We start from the raw sequence: 20143 nt of genomic DNA, 5'->3' as shown, positions 1-20143 counted from the left end.
AATTCTACAGAATTTGTAAAGTTTCATAGACTTAGTTACAAAGGGCATGCCTACCCCTGTCATTTTGATACGGATATTTCAAATTCGGGGAAGAACTTCTTTAAAATCTTTATTAATAGTGGCTTACTATGTCAGCATTGACAGGCTTCCATCCATCAGGAAAATAAACACACAAATAAATATATCATGCTTTCATCTGAATAAACTCAAGCCAAAGACGATACTATTTGAAGAGAATGAAAATTCTGATTTTTTTTTTTTGAGTATCATGATTGATTCATGTCTTCCACAGACTTGCCTTGCTTTAAGTAACTATAATATTTATTCTTTTTCTGGTAATCCAGTTATCACAACTTGGCAAGTAAGAACCCTTTTAAGCTGATTCTATTATCTAACAGAGTCCCAGAAATTTAGAAAACATCTTTGTTTTCCTGGCAACCAAATATTCCAAACCATCTTGAATTTTCTATGTCCCCAAATAATTATCATCTACTTTCTATACAATCCTAGTTCCTCTTACTGGAAAATAGTATTAGGGACCAAAGCCTGATTATCAAGGATGCAAAGCAGACTAATGAGTACTTATTATAGTAAAACAGTTTTTAGGACATGCTAATAAAAGAGCTAGAAAAATTATATTTGAAAATCATGTATTTAAGGCACTTTCATGTACTGCCAGTTGGATTGCCTATGAAGGAGAACTGATACCATTAAAATTACAAATATAGTTATAGTAATTTATAGTTTGGGACTAGCAATCCCACTTTGGGGAATTATCATATAAATATATTTGCATCAGTAAAAAAATGACATATTGTTTGTAATGACAAAAAAATTTGAAAACACCCAAGTGTCTTATCAAAAGGGGATCAGTATATTCATAGAATAGACTACTAAAAAAAAAAAGAAAAAAAAAGAGGTTATGTCATTGGCATGGCTGCAGGAGAGGCCACTGCAGGGAAAATGGTGGGTGGATAGTCAGGAAAGAACTGGAGCCACCAGAGTAATGGAGGGGAAAGTTCCAGTTGCCATGCCAAGAAGCTGTGAGCTCCAGAAGAAGCTGTGGACCTCCAAACAAAGCTTACAACGATCTGCAAATCTGGATTTACCATAGTCAGACAACAAAGATTCCATCAAACTTGGATCAAGTAAGCCTAAAGAAATTGTTCCAACTCTTGCTCCAAAAGCCCTCTTTGTAGCAGCAGCTGTTAATGGAGCTGAAGATAGTGAAGCACAGGAAATACCTCCAGAAGCGAAGATGAGCATAAAGAATATTGGATGGGATACACCACCCCCAGCAGCCCGAACGCCTTTCAATAAAGGAACACGTGGGTTTTCTGATAACCAGAAACTATGGGAGCAAAATATAAAATTTCATCTTGGAAATGTCCATGACCAGTACAATTAAATGATGAGTTTTGAAATTGGGGTATGAGGACGGTATGAAGTTAAAAGAAATAGTTTCCTTTTTATTTTAAGATTTTATTTATTTATCTATTTGACAGAGAGAGAAAGATAGTGAGAGGGAACACAAGCAGGGGGAGTGGGAGAGGGAGAAGCAGGCTTCACCGCTGATGCGGGGCTTGATCCCAGGACGCTGGGATCATGACCTGAGCCAAAGGTGAACGCTTAACGACTGAGCCACCCAGGCGCCCCAATAGTTTCCTTCTTAAAAGACCAGTAGAAAACTCCTTGGAGTCAGAGCCAAGTGTTTTGTTTATTTTTTAAGACTGAGTTGTACACTAATAAATGAGAGGTGCTTTGTTTTATGGATAGATTTCAAGACATTTGTTAATTTTGTAGTTTTATGGGATTAGTTTCCAGAAGTTATACAGGTAATAAAGAAACCAGAAATGCTATCTTTTTAAGATTTGCATACTTCTTAGACCCAACTATTAGCCATAGTAAGAGAGAAGCAGAAGTTACTGTCTATTTAAACTGCAAGCAGTTTCTCTCTAACTTATACCCTCATTCTCTAAACTGTCTGGCTCCCAGAAATAGCCACATAGAGAGGGAATATTGTATTAGGAGGAAAATATTACTGGACTATTGACAGAGTCAACTTAGACAAAATTAAAATATAGTTTTCCCTTATAAGCATTTGTTTTGTTTCAAGTCATCATAAACAAGGCACTGCATTGCTGTTAGTGGATTCAGACCCTTACCTCTTTAAAAATACCATTTTTTGAAATTCTGTGTGAACTGTTGAGTATTTGAAATAGCCTTTCCTAAATGGGTTTTGTCTACCTCCATTGGCCTTTAAAGAACAACCAATTGTCATCAAAATAAACCAGTATTTTGAATGTGTTCCTCTTGGTTGTTAATTAAGTAGTTCCTGTAAGAATTAAAAAAAAAAAAAAAGAAGAAGAAAGAAGGAAGTTCTCTTTGCACTGATAAAGAAAAATCTCCAAGATATATTTATTGTTCAATGAAAGCAAACAAGGTACAGAATAGAATGGTTTTTATACAAAATCACATGTAAGAAAAAAGTGAAAACTTAACCATATTTGCAAAGGGAATCTGAAAAGACTGATAAGTAACTTTAAGAAATAGTTTATGTGTTAGGGTTAGGGTTTGGAACAGAGTGATTAGCAGACAGGATATTATCAAGACATTTTACTGTGTAGTATTTTCTTTTAATTTTTTTAAAAGCATGTGTTTTGAATTATGTGTATTACCTATTCAAAAATTTAAAAACATCACAAATAAAACATGTAGACACACTAAAAAATAAGTAACTAAATAAAATGTAAAGCTTAAAAGATATGCTTATGCATCTGTACTGATCTCATTAACATTTCTCTGCAACATAACCACATAATTTTTTAACTACTCAAGTGAAGTATAATTGTACTCTCTTTTCTTTTATAATTTAATAAGCCATATAGTTTTCCATCTAAGTGAAAAGCTGATGGAAACTAATGTAATTACTTATTTATTTTCTATACTAACACAAAAAACAAATCCAATATAAAAATACTTAAACTATGGAATGAATAATATTAATATCATGGTTTCTTTTGGCAGCCATCCTTTGAATATATCCACAACCATTGTGCAATCAAATTACTTTGCTCTTAAGTCAACAGTAGTAGTTCCTCATTCTGTTGTGATTATGTCAAATTTCCTATTATATACTGTGTTCCAATATTTTAGGTTCATTTTAAGTTTAAAACTGCTGTTGTTCTGATAACAGGAAGTGTTTACTTGATGGCAGCTTTTAACTGGAGCTCTTACATACAGAGCAGTGGAAGCTATTCCTACCCTTGCAAATATTTAAAGCATCTTTTAGCCATTGGGGCAAACAACATCAGTAATCACCAGTGTTGTGTTTTTTTTCTTTTTCTTTTCCTCTTCTTCCAAAGAACCTTTTTCTTATCATTAAACAGTATGATCGTTTGACTGAATTTTGGCCAATACAGTGAGAGGTCAATAATGTTGTTACTTCTAGATCTGGTTCATAAAAACCTCCCACCTACAATTTTCACTGGTTTTTTTTTTTTTTTTTTTTTTTTTTCAATCCATGGACTAAGTGAAGAGGAGTTTCTGGACAGAAGAAGGGCATGAACAAAATGGAAAACAGACTGGATCTCTGAATGACTGCATGGAGCAGAACCTGCCCACATCCCCTTCAACATTCGTTGGGCTCAGTAAGTATTCAATATTTATGGTGTTAAGTCTCTGACAATTTGTTATTATTATAGCAGTTAGTCTACCTGACTAATAGAGACAAACCATCTGACACATTTGAAATTATTTAAAATATATAAGGTTTATGTTCACAAGTTACTGCAATTTTGCCTTCAGTTGGACACAAAAATAGAAATTAAGGAAATATTGTAATTTATATTTTAAATCAGCATTTAAAGTGAATTTTAAAATTTGAGATATGATTACAATTAGCAAAATTTTATAGACTAGAGAGAGTATAACAGTATGTTTGACTAAGCACTCAGGTTTGCATGTCCCATTCAAGTTGAACCTCATTAAAAATCTTGTCTTGTGGGCATAGGTTTTAATTTATCTTTGGTCTTTTCTGAGTTATTACCATTTTTCTCTATATCATATTTATTTTCTCACTAACTTTACTATATGATATGTTGATATAACAAAGTCTTTAAATATCACTATTTCCAAATCTTAAAATTTTAACATGATTTAATCTTACTCTGTTTATTAATAATCTTATTTAAGTTTTGGCTTTAGGATGAGTATACAGATAAGGATACAAAAATGGAGCTCATATGGAGATTATAACAAATTTTGCTCTTTTGCTTTTATTCTCCTAGTTAATATTATCTAGTGTTTAGCAAATTATTAGGTATCTAAAAAGAAAAAGTACCATTTGAGAAATAGAAAGGAAGAGAGACATCAGTGAAAATTAGAATATTATAATATTTGTTAGAAAAGTTTAAATTTAATAAATTAAAAAACATATATACATATTTTAGTGGTTTTATGTGAAATTCTCTTTTAACCCTTTATTTTTATGAACTAACCCTGTGTGCATGTGCACACACGTGTGTGTGTATGTTTGCTTATGTATTTACTACTGCCATTGATGGCTTAGCATTATAAATTTAAAATGTTACCAAACTGAGAAATAATTTTATCAAAACCTAACCTTAAGGCACTAGAAAAGGAAGCACAAACTAAATTCAAATCTAGCAGAAGGAAAATAATAAAGATAAAAGTAGAGATACACAAAATAGAGAATACAAAAACAAAGACTAGTGGAGATTTGAGATTAGGTGAAAAGTATGGTGTAGTGTAACTGGAATACCAAAAAGGGAGGAGAGAGAGAGACTATGAAGAGATCATTGCTAAGAATTGTCCAGACTCCTTAACCTGCCTTTTAAGGCCTTTCACAGTCTAGATCCCACAGCTTCCTAGTTTTGTCTTCTGCCTCCTCCCAGAGAAAGAAAAATGGCTCTTCCTGATCTTTGCTCAGGATGTCTTCTGTCTGACAATGTCCCTCTTCACTCATCTGCATGTTGAAATCCTACTTCTCTCTCTTTGGGCAATTGAAATGTTTTCTGTTGTCTTCCTAATTCCCTAACTGTCTTCATCACTGGAATTTCAAAAGCTCTTTGCTTCTTTTCAAATAGAGAACTTATTGTAGTTCTGACTCCTATAATTCTTTCAGTCACCTTTCTTCTCCACTACACTGTTCAAAGAAAGTTTTGTGATATTTTTATCTTTCACCAGAAAAGCAGTAGCCAAAAGAAATTTAATGCTCAAGGAAACTTGTTAAGTCAGTCACAGAAGTATGGAAGAGAGACAACCTAGTAAGATTCTAGCACTCTCATAGGCATATCCCAAATAAATAAGGAAATAAGGAGACATCATAAGGGAAGGAGGAGTCTAATAGCATTAAAATTATAAATTTCAGGTTCCTGGTGGCTCAGTAGGTTAAGTGTCTGCTTTTGGCTCAGGTCATGATCCCAGGGTTCTGGGATCGAGTCCCACATTGGGCTCCCTGCTCAGCAGGGAGTCTGCTTCTCCCTCTACCCCTTCCTCCTCGTGATCTCTCTCTATCTCACTCTCTCTCTCAAATAAATAAATAAAATCTTTAATAAAATTTGAAAAATTGTTTACAAAATGATTATAAATTTCCAGGGGAATTGTGTAGGTTTAGACTATATCTAATAGAATATTGGTAACCTCAGTGTTTGATTTCCTGCATTGTATAGAGAAGGTCATTAGCCATCAACTCTGCTTGTGTCTGCAGAGAGACAGATTATATTATTCTGTCTATCCCCAAGTGTTCATCACATCACATACTGAGTATGACATTAATAAGGGAAGAAACTAAGCTTAGAAATGAGATACAGGGGGTGCCTGGGTGGCTCAGTCAGTTGAGCATACAACTCTTGATTTTAGCTCAGGTCATGATCTTGGGGTCGTGAAATCAAGCCCCATGAACTGCTCAGCGTGTTTGGGATTCTCTCTCCCCCTCTCCCCTACTCCTCCCTAAACCTGCTTACACTCTCGCACTCTCTCTCTCTTTTTCTAAAAGAAAGAAAGAAAGAAAGACAAAGAAAGGAAGGAAGGAAGGAAGGAAGGAAGGAAGGAAGGAAGGAAGGAAGGAAGGAAGGAAGGAAGAAAAGAAGAAAGGAAGGAAGGAAGGAAGAAAAGAAGAAAGGAAGGAAGGAAGAAAGAAAGATACTATTGTAAGATTTTTTCAAGAAGTGGTCAAGTAAGGAGGTAAAAAAGAAAAGTGTTACAAGAGTGATCAAAAGCTTCCTCAAAATGTGTACCACCAATAAAAAAAAAATTGTATTAAGTGCCTACTTGTGAGTCATGAAGTGGCGACTCTTCTGTAGGCACATAATAAACAAGATACGGATTTAATTTGGAACTGCAGCATTCACTGAATTTTTATATCTTATTAACAATTCCTTCAGAGATCCCAGTAGAAGTCTGAGGTTATACAATACCATTTATTATTTGAATAGTAAGTACACTTTGTTAACGTGGCCAAGGCAATTCATTTCCTGAAATTCAATTGCGTTAACCTTGTGAAAATAGCAAAAGGTAAATGTAACAACATGAGATTCTTTCTTAGAACTTAATTCAATTTTTTGGTGAGACAAATTGCAAAATAGGAGGAACAGAATCCTAAGGAAATAAAAGCGTTTGAAGGTTCAATTACAAAGGTTTCCTCCTCTCAACTTCCCTGGAAACAGGTGAGCAAGAAAAATACACATGCCTTTTCCTCATGCAATATTCTTTGACTTAACTCTGTAACGTGCTCCCTTTAACAGCAGATGGGGATCTGATATTAAGCTGTACTTTAGGAGGATAAAAATTCACTCTAACACCATTTCTCACATTCAGTGGGGAGAGTGGTGACTTGAATGGGGAATAGGGGAAGAAGTCAAACTCAGAATGAGACAATTACTACTTAACTGCTCAACAAGAGATTTGTTGTCTACTTTGGGCCTTGAAAGAATAGAGTTGAATGTCTGTAGATGCAGGTGGGATTTGGGTCTAGCTTCCTTCTCTATACAGTGCAAGAAATTAAACAGGTTACTAATGTTCTCAGTTAATCAGGTTACTAATGTTCTCTCTGATACAATCTAAACCTTCACAGCTCTTCTGATAGTTTGTAATCTGGAGGTTATTAGACTCAAGCTTCTTCATGTCAAACTTGATTTATATTAGAAGCCAGGGAATCTGGACAGAAGTAGAAAATCTCTGATGTATTTGGGGGAGAAAGCATATGGAAGGTGAAATTCCCACTAAGGTGTTGATCCATTTCCAAGACAAATAGTAAAAAATATCAGTGCTTTAGATTCTTTGGCAAGATGTTTGGCCCAATGTTTCCTCTCAGTGAGATGTACCTAGGTCTTTAGATTTTTTAGCATAGGTTTTTAATATTTACAAATATTTTGCAGCTGATCTCAACAGAAGTAAACTGATCTCAATATAACTCCTTTTAAAATTGTCATAGCTTCATGGTGAACAAACGCTGGGAATGGCCAGCAATCCCTGTACCGACGGATGAAAAGATGATTCCAAATTTTACTGTGAAATAGAGGAGAAGGCAAGGGGGTCAACGCTCAGAGATGAAGACCCTTTGCTCTTCTTTGCTCTCACCTTTATTCGTGCTTCAGGATAATCATAAATCTTTATGACTCTGTTTCTCAAGTGCGTGACGTGTGGCAAGGGTTCTTACAGAAAACAGAAGAGTCTGATTACGGGAAAGATACAATGTGCTGATCAGCGTGTTCTACGAGTTCTGCTAAACATAGCTTTAGGGGACAATGCATACATTTCTTAGATCACAGGGAGGCTGTTTGGGCCAAGGAAGCTTCCGGGAAGGCAACTCCCTGCGGCATTCATACTGCAGAATGGTCCCGTGGGCCTCGGCATTCCAAAGGCCCACGCCCTTCTCCGAAACCTTCCCTCACCCCCAGCGGCCTCTGTGTTACATTTTAGCAAGTCAGGTATTATGGCTGATTTCATGCTCTACATTAACCCCAACAAAGAAACAATGAATCAGAATCAAACAGATAGCCAATGAAGTCCTGTTTCTATGGAGAATGAAGTGCAAAGACTGCTTTTCAGGAAACAGACCACTTAATCAACCAGCTCTCTGATGCACTATTATGCTTTACAGTTAATGCCAAGACTGTATATGATCTGTCAAGATGTCCTGTATGATGTTACTTCAGAAACTAGTCACTTCTCATCACCTTTACTCCTACCAAGCCACCATCCTCTCTTACCTGGATTACTGTGATAGTCTCTTCATCTTCTATTCTTTGTTCCCATGCCTTTTCTCTCTGAGTCTCTTCCAACACAAGTGTGAGAAGAGTGATTTTAATTATAAGCCAGATAATGTCACTTCCCAAACCCTGTAGTAGCTCCCATTTCACTCACAGACTAAAAGTCAAAGTCCTTAAAAGGACTGACTTAATTTGGGTTCTTTAAAAGCAAAGCCTGAGATGAGGATTCTTGTAAAAGAGCTATGGTGAAGGTGTACTCCCAGGTGCGCCCGTAAGGGAGAGGAAGCAGGATAAAGCAGGGGAAAGAACTGAGCAAGGATGTAATCTCAACTGAAGTCTCCCTTGGCTTGATGCACAGCAAAAGGGCTCTGGTACACAAATGGATCAGAGAGGAGACCAGCTTTCTAAACATTCATATCTGTTAACACATTGCACATTGGCTGTATGCACAGGGGCAACTTCCAGGTCATGTGGTTCCTGTCAACTGGACAGCAGTGCATATGCAGTACATATATTTTTTTAAGATATTTATGTATTTGAGAGAGAGCACACATGAGCAGGGGGAGGGGCAGAGGGAAAGAATCTCAAGCAGACTCCCCGACAACAGCAGAGTCACTTGTGAGGCTCAACCCCATGACCCAGAGATCATGACCTGAGCCGAAATCAAGAGTCAGATGCTCAACCCTGTGAATCACCCAGGTACCCCAATATTCAGTACCTATTTTTTAAAGGTAGCATTTATTTAACACAACTGATTTATATAAGTGTTTCATGAGCTTTTGGGTTCCAAAATGAGTTTCATTCTTCCTTTGATAACATATTCTAATTTATCAGTAGATTCAATGTCTGCTCCTAAAAAAAAAACACCTCCTTTTTACAATCAGAAATACTTCCCAGGAAAATAGCAAAAACTCACTTCATCAGTTTAAAAGTATACTTCAGGGGCACCTGGGTGGCTCAGTCTGTTAAGCGGTTAAGCATCTGCCTTCAGCTCAGGTCATGATCCTGGGATCGTGGGATCAAGACCCACATCAGGCTCCCTGCTCAGTGGGGAGCCTGTTTCTCTCTCTCCCTCTGCTGCTCCCTCTGCCTCTCCCTCTCTCTTTCTCAAATAAATAAACAAAATCTCTAAAAAAGTATACTTCATATAGCAAGTAAGAGACCCTGATGGGTATTAAGGAGGGCACGTACTGCATGGAGCACTGGGTGTTATACGAAAACAATGGGTCATGGAACACTACATCAAAAACTAATGATGGGGCGCCTGGGTGGCTCAGTCGTTAAGCGTCTGCCTTCGGCTCAGGTCATGATCCCAGGGTCCTGGGATCGAGTCCCACATCGGGCTCCCTGCTTGGCAGGAAGCCTGCTTCTCCCTCTCCCACTCCCCCTGCTTGTGTTCCTGCTCTCGCTGTCTCTCTCTCTGTCAAACAAATAAATAAAATCTTTAAAAAAAAAAAAAAACTAATGATGTATTGTATGGAGACTAACATAACATAATAAAATTTAAAACATTTTTTTTTAAAAAAGTTGATTTGAAAACACACACCATAATACAAAAGGATAAAACAATAGTCATTACCAAGAGTTTAAAAAAAAAAAAAAAAAAAAAACAACTATTTTTCTTGAAAGAAGAATTCCAAAACCCACTTTAATTCTATTTGGTTTATCTTGCTCTACAATTCTAGGAGATAACCATGACTTATTGTCTGTACTCCACTCTAAGTATGCACACCTTGGAGACAGATGTAAAAGAAAGGAGAAGGACTCCTGAAAAGGTAGTGGTATCCTGAACTTCTCCTGTACACTTGCTTCCCCGAAATGCCCACACATGTGCACACACACACACACACACGCACCCCACACTCCAACATGATTTTCCCAGCTTGGAAAAATTCAGTATGCCATCCTTCCCCTTTCTGACCTTTGTTCCATCTCTTTCCACTTCCCACATTTCCCTCTTATTCCCTTATTTATTACTGTATTGTCATCTTCAAGCACCCCCTCTCCGATAGCCCCCGAGAAGGTGCTTTGTGGGAAAGCATCCTCAAATCTCTTCCTCTCCATGAAGACCCGAGGATTCCTCTTGCTTTATTCATTCATTGATTTGGCAGCTACGGGTGCCTTCTAAGTGATGGGTACCGGAGAGGCAAAGATGAAACGGGTTGGCCTCACCTGGATCTAGCCAAACTAGTTATGTACCCACATCGATCATGTTCTATATATACTCTTGTCCCATTTACTTCTCACAAAAACAAAAGTATTCTCTGCTTTGAGAGATAAGAAAATTATTTCATTGAAATTCAACAATTTTCCAATGTCACCCAGCTAGTAAGTAGAAGAGCTGAATTAACCCAAGTTTCCAACCCCAAAGCCAAAGGTCTTTCTGCTGCACTTCTGATTGCCCTGACCAACTAATCTAGCCCAGTGAGCCCTCACAGCACAGTGTGGCTGCTTGTGTGACAGCTCATTAGATCTGAGTCCTAATGTGCTCCCCTTTATCCATAGGATATGGGGGTTGTTGAGATTCTTGCTTCCATCAGAGCCAGAAAGTCATTTCCTCAATGACCAAATCTTAGCTGCAAGATCTTCTCCCTGTATCCCTGCTTCCTCCAATGTTATATCCACTTGACTTTTTGTAATCCCCACCCTACCTCACCTGCCCCGTATGAAGTGAAGATGATCCTCATGCACTTTGCATAAGGTGGGACGTTCAATAGTGATTCTTTATAAATGCAAAACAATTTCGACTCCTAATTCTAGGTTTAGCAGTTCTCAAGTTTTTGGGTTCTCAAATTTTTAGGTTCTCAAATTTTTGTGTTATCGCAGAGATAAATGGTATAAATGAGATATAAACTTTGTAAACAGAGACAATACAGGTTTGGGCTCCAGTGATTTTTGAGGAGCCATCCTTTATCATTATTGAACTTAGGCTTTTCCTATGCTTATTAGGAGTAATGGGTAGAAATCTAGACCTTCTTCATGAATACTCCCCATCTGACACCCTACAGAAACCTCTGTAAGTATAGCCAGAGTCTACAAACTCACTCTTGAAACTTCTAGTTCTGACTGTAGGAGTCACTCCTCCAGGTCCCTAGCATCTGCCCTCAAAATGAATTGTTTGCTGTCACTTTTGTGTTATTGTAGAAACCTGTTTTCAAGAAAGTCTGGTTTGGTTTGGTTTTAATCAGAAACAACTATAGTGCTTTCTGACAGGCTGCTAAGTGCTTTGGCTGAAGTTCATTTTTATCTCTTATTTGTTACCTCGATCTTAAGAGGTATGCAACTTGGCAAAGTTTTGGAAAGAGGAAAGGCAGCTCAACCAAAAAAATCTCATGATCTATTCTTTATTTTTAACTTGATATTTATGATTAGATATATATAAACTCTTGTAAAAATAAATAAAAAAGAAACAGAATACAGACACATTTAAGAGAAAAGAAAAGACCCTTTATATCATATTACCGGGACAAACTACTTCAAAACTTGGGTAAGTATCTTTTTAGACCTCTATGTATTTCATTGAAATGGGAAAAATGAACAGAAATGATCAAAGTATTTAAAACATGTTGTCTAGTGGTATGTATCTTCCATGGCAGGGTAAGGCTATATTAGAAATTCTGTTTTTTAAGCTTTTGTTTATTTATCTGAGAGAGAGAGCTGGAGCAGGGGGAGGGACAGAAGGAGAGAAGCAGACTCCCTGCTGAGTGTGGAGCTAGAAGCAGGCCAATGCGGGGTTTGATCCCAAGACCCTGAGATCATGATGTGAACCAAAGTCAGACACTGAACCAACTGAGTCACCCAGGCACCCCTATATTAGAAATTCTTGTCCTTGCATCTATTTAGACAGAAATTAAAAGTCTGATTTAATCAAACTTATGGGAACACTACAGTAATACCAAGTTTGCCTAGATTTGGAGATGCTAGTAGAAGGAAGACAGTTATTCCACACTTAAGAATGCTTGACTCCTATTCTTCACCTAATCCTCAAATGTTCTAACTCAAGATGCTAACTGGGATCCTTTTGTTTTCCAAACCCTTAGTATGAGTGCTCTTATCTATCTCCATGGCTTCCCATACATAAGATAACCCTCAAAGAAACTTAAAAACTAGTAGAAGGGAAAGAAAAATAAAAAATAAACACACTACAAGGCAAAAGTTAACCAGGACTATAAGAGGGATAAAACAAAGTTAATTGTGTGTTCCAAGGAGGGAGAGAACACATTCAATTTTTTCTAAAAGAAAAGAGAAAGAGTGTAAGAATGGTCCATATAAGAAGTACCTTTCGTGCTGGACCTTGAAGCATGGGCAGGATTGAGCCAGGTGGTGAAGGAGGAAGATAATTCTATGTAGAGAAGTAAGCAAGGGGGAACAAAGTAGGGGAACCCACAAAGAGTGTTCGGAGTTCTTTTTCTTTGTTTTCCTGGAATACAGGTCACATATAAGAAACTACTCAGAAATGAGATTAGAGGTATAAAGATCATATTGTAAAGCATCCTGAATTCCAAACTAAAACATCTCTAATTTTATTTGGTAGGAAATATGGAGCCTTAGAATATTTCTGAAGAATGTGTAACAAGAGGGGCGCCTGGTGGCTCAGTCGGTTAAGTGTCTGCCTTCAGCTCAGGTCATGATCTCAGGGTCCTGTGATCAAGCCCTGTGTTGGACTTCCCTGCTCAGAGGGGAGTTCTGCTTCTCCCTCTACACCTCCCCCTGCTTGTGCTCTCTCTCCCTCTCTATCAAAAAAATAAATAAAATCTTAAAAAAAAAAAAGAACGTGTAACAAGATAAGGACTACACGTTAGGTAAATTAAACAGCAACATCCTCAAGGGGCCTGAAATAGGAATGCAAGGAGCATCGTACTCTAGGAATGTAGCCATAAGATTTGGAAACAATTGGTTGAATATGAAGGGGTAGGTGATAGAAAGGGAAAATCAAAACTTTTAAGCCCTCGTGACTGGACAGCTGATAGTATGCCAATACCAGAAATGATAAAGTGAGGGGGAAGCGACTTTCTTGGATACTATGGAGGACTTTGCGTTATATTTTTATAGTGCCCGTAAACATCCTAGATAGAGATTTAATATTTGGAATCATCAGTATAGCTAATTCCTTTGGAATAGTGAGATCTCTGAGGTAGGGAATGTATAAACAGATAAAGATAATAAGGGCAGAATAGGAACAAAACAGATGACAGAGAGAGCTCCATCAGGGCTGTAGAACTACATGATCCAATTCAGTAGCCACTGGTCAATATGTATTTGGAACACCTGAGATATGACTAGTCCAAATGAAGGTGTATCGTAAAATATGTACTAGGTTTCCAAGAGTTAGTATGAAAAAAACAGCTCTCAGGGGAAGAAGCTTGTGTTCCCTCTAGTGTTACAAAGCACATAAAAAAAAAATTATCCATAGCTGAGCAGAATGCAAAAAAAAAAAATAACAAAACCAGTAACAGACACACACACACACACACACAATGAAGATGAAGAAAAAACTTTAACCACGCATATTTGTTTACCTGGATGATGCAGTGTTGGTAAAGGGGAAACAATATTATCTAAATAGAATGGATCAATCAGGTTTCTGAGAGCCACTACTCTCCCCCCAAAAACACATATAACAGGCATATAATTGGAATTTAATAAATATTTGTCAAGTGGATGAATGAACATTACTGGATAATTCAGGTTCCTGGCATAAAATGGATGCCACACTCATGTAGAGAATTGAAGATAATTTGATAAAAGAACTATTTATAAATAAGTGGGCAGGGTAAAAAATAAAAACAGGGAATGACAACATTGTGAAGCTATTTCCACCACCAGGTCTGAAGAGACATGGGGAGGAAGCAGTTATTGAAATTTGGGACATCTGTAGTGGATTCCCTTGTAGAAGCTTGACCCAAGCTGGAAAGATTCAGCCAAGTGAAGATGACCTCAAAGGAGGGAGCCCGTGGGATAATTACTCTGCCCTCCTTCCACCAGCTTGTTGATCTTTCAGCAGTGCTGACCACTGGCTGAAACCAACCCAAAACCCTATGGCAAGGGAGGCTCCTGGATGTAATCCTTCAAGACAATCTCTAAGGGCCAAGTGGATGTGGAGAGGCAATCACAAATTATCCAGCACAAATTCTTATAAGCTTTCATTATTATTATTTTCAATCCAACTAGAGACATTTTTATTTTTCCTGAGGAATACTCATGATTTTGTCCTCATCATCGATCAAGTGGTGAGAAAAAATTTAAGCACCTAGACAATGTTCTAGACACTGGGAATATGATGGTAACCAAAAAAGACTAGGTCCCCCACCCTGAGTGAACAGATAGTCTGGTGGGGGAAGAAAAAACATCCTAGAGCTCCATAGATCCCCTTTGTAGAGAGAAAATCATAGACTTTAGAATCAAACGGAAACATTATTTGGCAACTAACCTGCTTACACTGAGTCTCCGCTTCGTATGTTAAAAGGAAATTGTGACACCTCTTTTCCTAAGAGTTACTGTGTAATTTAAAGGCTATGTATGCAGCATGCTTAATATAGGTACAGGCATAGAATACCTAATTATGATTTTAGAAATGGCAGGAGATATACCTCTACATTATAAAGATCTCACCAGTAGGTTTATATTTTCTCGCATCTCCTCTTCTTAGGCAGCCCCTGCCCATGTCCTCCCCACTTCTGTTCTCTGCTTGCAAAGAATTGTGTATTAGTCAGGATTCTTCAGAGAAAGAGAATCAATAGGAGATATACAGAAAGAAATGTACTACAGAAATCAGCTCCCGTGATTATGGAAGCTGAGAATTCTCAGGATCTGCTCTCTGCAAGCTAGAGGCCCAAGGAAGCTGATACTGTAGTTCCAGTCCAAACCTAAAGGCCGAGAACCAGGGGAGCCAAAGGTATAAGTACCCATCTGAGACCAAAGGTCTGAGACCCAGGAGCAGCAATGTTGGAAGACAGAAGATGGATGTCCTTCCTAGCTTAAACAGAGACCAAATTTGCCTTTCTTCCACCTTTTTGTTCTATTTACGCCCTCAATAGGTTGCATGGTGCCCACCCACACTGATGAGGGTGATCTTCTTTACTCTGTCTACCAATTCAAATGTCAATCTCTTCTGAAAGACATACCCAGTAATTATGTTTTTTTCAACTCTCTGGGCATCCCTGTAGCCCAGTCAATCTGACATTAAAAGGAGCCACAGCCTGCTCATTTTACATGTCACTGGACATAAACACGGCTGGCCATTGACTAACCATAACTGCAGCACTGTCTTCCCTCCACAGCACATCATTTCTCTTCCATTTTACCAAACATGGGAACGGATGGTTGGCAGGGAGTGTAGCTTCGTGTGTCCAGGGGACCCAGGAAGTGAAGAATTCCTGTTGCGACGGTTTGGGTTGTCCCAGGCCGTCATCTGCCCAGGGAGGGCCTGCACCGCGAGCATGTGGAGCATGGCCTTGGGGGCAGCGAGCTCTTTCTCTGTTCACGGGACACAGCCCCGACCCCTGCCTGAACTTTTCTACTATTGGATTGCTTACTAAATGAACTGCGTGCAGAACAAGAGCCTAAGGCCTTCTGAGTAATAAGCAAATAATCTTCTTTATTTTTTATTAATGTTGTATGACCTTGTTTACGAGACTTTATGCTAGATGCTGAAAGAAAAATTTAGGTGAATAATCAGTATAACTATGAAAAAGAAAATGAAACACTTCAAATTGTGAGGGAGAAAAAGAAAAAAAAGAAGAAAACATCTTAGCAACAATGCATAATAAAAGTTATTTTAATGACCTAAACAGCAGGTTGTTTTTTTAACACATTGGAGAACAAGTCGATGCTTTATTATAACAATTATAAAATAGAAATTTTTCAACATCGATATGTCCAAAAGGAACTGAAGGCTGTTTTACATATCTTCTTTAAAATACTTTCTTAGGTGTGAAGGCCACATATAAGATGCCAGGTCTGTAATCCTCTTGGTTTTCTTTAGTCTCCCAGCTATACAGAGGGTTCCTCCCCACTAAATTTAACCTTAATATAATTTGATTCTTGCAGATCTCTTTTGCACTAAAACATTCAGGCCTTCTAAAAAAACAAACAGAAAATCATTCAGGCCTCCTTCTCCATCAAGGTTTGTGTTTTTACTTCCTCTAGGCCTCTATGTAAAGGTTGTTAAGTATAGCAGATGTTTACATTTGTTGTGAACTGATGGAGAACAAGGCTCAGGCTACGTTTGCTGAATACGTAGAAGTAGGCCAGCACACCTAAAGAAAAAATTGCAGCTTCAGTCATTTGGCAGTATTCTTTATTCGTTTCTTAATTCACCATGCATTCATTCAACACTAATTTTCTTCGGTTACACGTGCAAAGTATTAAGTTAGAAACAGTGAAAGGAGGACTTATATGGCATGGTATCTGCTTTTTTTAAACATAAATATATATATATTTTTATTTTATTTATTTATTTGAGAGAGAGAGAGAAAGAAAGCATGCGTACAAGCTGGGGAGAGGCAGAAGGAGAGAGAATCCCAAGCAGGCTCAACACCCAGTGCAGAGCCCAGTGCAGGGCTCGATCCCACAACCTGTGATCATGACCTGAGCCAAAATCAAGAGTTAGACGCTTAAATGACTGAGCCACCCAGGCACCCCAGGCATGGTATCTGCCTTGAAGAAACTCACGTTTCCGCTAAAGTAACTGTGCATGACCAAACCTTCCATTAGGTGATAGTTCAAGAGATACAGAGATTCCACTGTTTCTAATTTTTTAAAAAAGGTTTGTGTACAGGTAATGTCACTTGCAATATGCAATCAAATTGAGAGACTGAGAAAATGAAGTTCAAAATTGTCAAGTTTGTTAAGCGTCCCTGTATATCACCACACTCATCTTTCCTTGCAACTTTCCTCTAAAATGGTTTGCATTACATATGCAGAAATGAATTATCAGGAAACTATATATAATCATGAATAATTGTTTTCTTATTCATATATATTGTGTAGGGGCGCCTGAGTGGCTCAGTCGTTAAGCGTCTGCCTTCGGCTCAGGTCATGATCCCAGGGTCCTGGGATCGAGCCCCACATCGGGCTCCCTGCTCCGTGGGAAGCCTGCTTCTCCCTCTCCCACTCCCCCTGCTTGTGTTCCCTCTCTGACTGTGTCTCTCTGTCAAATAAATAAATAAAATTTAAAAAAAACCAAAACATATATATTGTGTAGTGTGACCCTACTGTGTTATTACATTATATTGTCAATATTTTATTTTTCTCTGAGGCTATGGACATGCAAATGACGTATTTCTTGTTTCCTCCGTATCTAATATTCAGTATCTTTTGCATGAATAGCTCTGTATAACCTTTGCCTTGTCAGGAATGTGTGAGAACGGTTTGCTTTGTTCTCTCATGGTGTAGCGTGGACTGTTAAACAGCAATGCCGCTGTTAGAGAAGGCAGCAAACATGGAGGTAATTTAGCAAGGGTATTTTCCTCCTGTGGATCTCACAGGAGACCAGCCATGGTCTCTGTCTATACTGTGTCCAGACTGACATGTGTAAAAGACAAAGTTCTCCTTGCCCCTTCCCTGCTGGGTGTCTGTCAACAATGCTTAATTACTAGAAGGATAGAAAGCAAATTCTTCAATACGGCCACAGGCCTAACAGGGTCAGCTCGCAGCCTACCTCTCCAACTTCAAGTTCCTCTCTCTGCCTTCTTTCCCAAGGTCCAGCTACTCCAACCTTCTTCCACTCTTTATGCTCCCAGATTCTGGAGCTGGACTGCCTAGGTTTCAGTCCTCATGTGGCCACTTCCTAGCTCCGTGATCTTAGACAAGTTTTGTGATATATCTGTGCCTCAGTTTCCTCATCTGTAAAATGGATGCAATGATGGCACTCACTTGACAGTTTCGTTATTATGGAGATCAAATGTGACATGTGAAAGTGTCTATTTGTGTCTGGCACACAGAAAGGGCTAGGAGAAGATTTTTATTACGCGCTATTCTTGCCTAAGAGACATAAATACATGCTTTTGTCTCTGTTTGCAATGCTGCCTCTGGATCCTTTTCTTTAGCTAAAGAACATTTATTCTTTATATATCAGCCTAAATGTTCTGTCTGGAAAACATTTCCTTCCTCTCATATTAGATCAGAACTCCCTGTTATACACTCTCCTAGCATCCTGTATGTCCTTGGTAGCGCTTACCGCAATAATGAAATTGTTCATTCTTTTCATTGCTTTGCTTGCATCCGTCTTTGCTGCTCCCTGAGGGCAGAAGGCCCGTCCATCCTGCTTACCACTTTGTAGCCCTTCTACTCTCTCACCCCCAACATATGAGCAACTCTCAGTAGCTTAATTGATTAATTTCACTTGTTTTCTCCCTCTCTTCCTGTCCTTTCAGGGTGGATAGTAGCAAGGAATGATCCGGCTATCAGGGAGGCATCGGGGGCACCAGCACACATCTGTGCTCTGAAATGCGCTCTGCACTGCATCATCATAAAAGGAAAAATGGAACCATTTGGAGACATGGAGAACAATAAATGAAGGAAAAGTTAGGTCAGAAAGGATGTCAACAGCACATTTTCTCATAAAGGAATGGATAGTTATCCTGGTGGTGTTCCTGATGTTGGGGCAAGGCATGGCAATCATAAATGGTCCAGAAGGTACAAATGGGAACTCCTACCCAGACCTCTCGAATCTAACCTTAACTCTGCCTCTGGACCACAGCAAAAACTATAGTCTGATTGTCAAAGTATCCAATAACCTCTCTCCCACATCTCTTGTAAGAACTCGGAGCATTAATCTTTCATCAAGAACATTTACGATCAATGTATTTCCTCGTGCTCATTTCCTGGATGGTCTGTTCATTTATGTTTTATCTTGCCCACTTTCTTCAAGGCCAAAATCAATTCCGGTAAACTCCACCAAATATCTTTTAGGCTATATGCTCACTCTCTCTTTATAAAAAGAATGGATCTGTCTATCTGTGAATAGCTTTCTGTTATTTCCATATATATTTCTTTTTTCTTTTTGTTACCAGTGTTCAACAGTTAAACCCAGAAAGACCATTCATTTCCTTCTGATGCTTCAACCTTTCTGCACTACTCAGAGTTAGCCAGAAGATGTCAGTCTTATAACTCAAACCGATTTTGGTCCCTCTCCGAAATAACCTTAAAACCAAGTTAACTTAAGATAAAAGAGCAAAGACCTTTAAATCCCCTAAAACTCCAAACAATGAGCATACAATTCAATATGCTAAGAATTTCTTTATACTTACATACATCTTGTCTGTTTTGGGTTTACAGAGATGTAATCCATAGGCAGGTAACTATTCACACACCTTTTCTAAATAATTGAAGCCAAACCAGTATTGAGACTAAATAACCACAGAACTGTGGAGTGGGAGGGCCTTAGAGTTCCTTAGCTTTACCCTCTACCCTCTCTACATGAGTTTCTTTTATCCAAGAATGGGAAGTAATTTCTTAGTACAAACTCATTCCCTTATTCATACATTTATTCCTTCATCAGTTTTTTGTTGAGCATGTTCTATGTGCTTGGCAGTGGATAATTGCTAAGGCATCCAAAGGTAAAAGCTGAAATAGACACAATCCTTGCCCACTGGAATGGGTTGAATGGTGCCCACCCCCCCAAAGAAAGAGCATTGAAATCCCAGCATCTCAGAATGCAAACTTACTTAGAAATAGAATCATTGCAGGTGTAAATAGTTAAGATACTGGAGTAGGGTGGGCCCTTAATGCAACATGACTGGTGTCCTTATAGGAGGAGGAAGAGATGGTCACGTGATGACAGAGGAAGAGATTAAAGTGGTGCACCTCCAAGCCAAGGAATGAGGAGGATTTCTGGCAAACACCAGAAGCTAGAGGTAACAAGGAAAGAATCTCCCCTGTAGGTTTCAGAGACGGCATGGCCCTGT

The 20143-nt window shown here is 38.4% G+C and overlaps 1 long non-coding RNA gene across 1 annotated transcript in view; it reads left to right on the top strand.

The window, feature by feature from the left end:
* Window positions 1–19238, top strand: part of LOC135364077 (uncharacterized) — a 134613-nt gene extending 115375 nt beyond the window's left edge. The window contains exons 2-3 of the long non-coding RNA XR_010410547.1: window positions 3534–3650; window positions 18611–19238. This is a non-coding gene — a long non-coding RNA (uncharacterized LOC135364077). The remainder of the gene's footprint in view (window positions 1–3533; window positions 3651–18610) is intronic.
* Window positions 19239–20143: the final 905 nt, after the last annotated feature.

Source organism: Mirounga angustirostris, unplaced genomic scaffold (genome assembly GCF_029215605.1).
Source record: "Mirounga angustirostris isolate CCGP_5_RB_7025 unplaced genomic scaffold, mMirAng1.0.hap1 SCAF_4, whole genome shotgun sequence".
In the NCBI taxonomy this organism is placed as follows: Eukaryota; Metazoa; Chordata; class Mammalia; order Carnivora; family Phocidae; genus Mirounga; species Mirounga angustirostris.
This window is presented reverse-complemented; position numbering and strand designations above follow the sequence as displayed.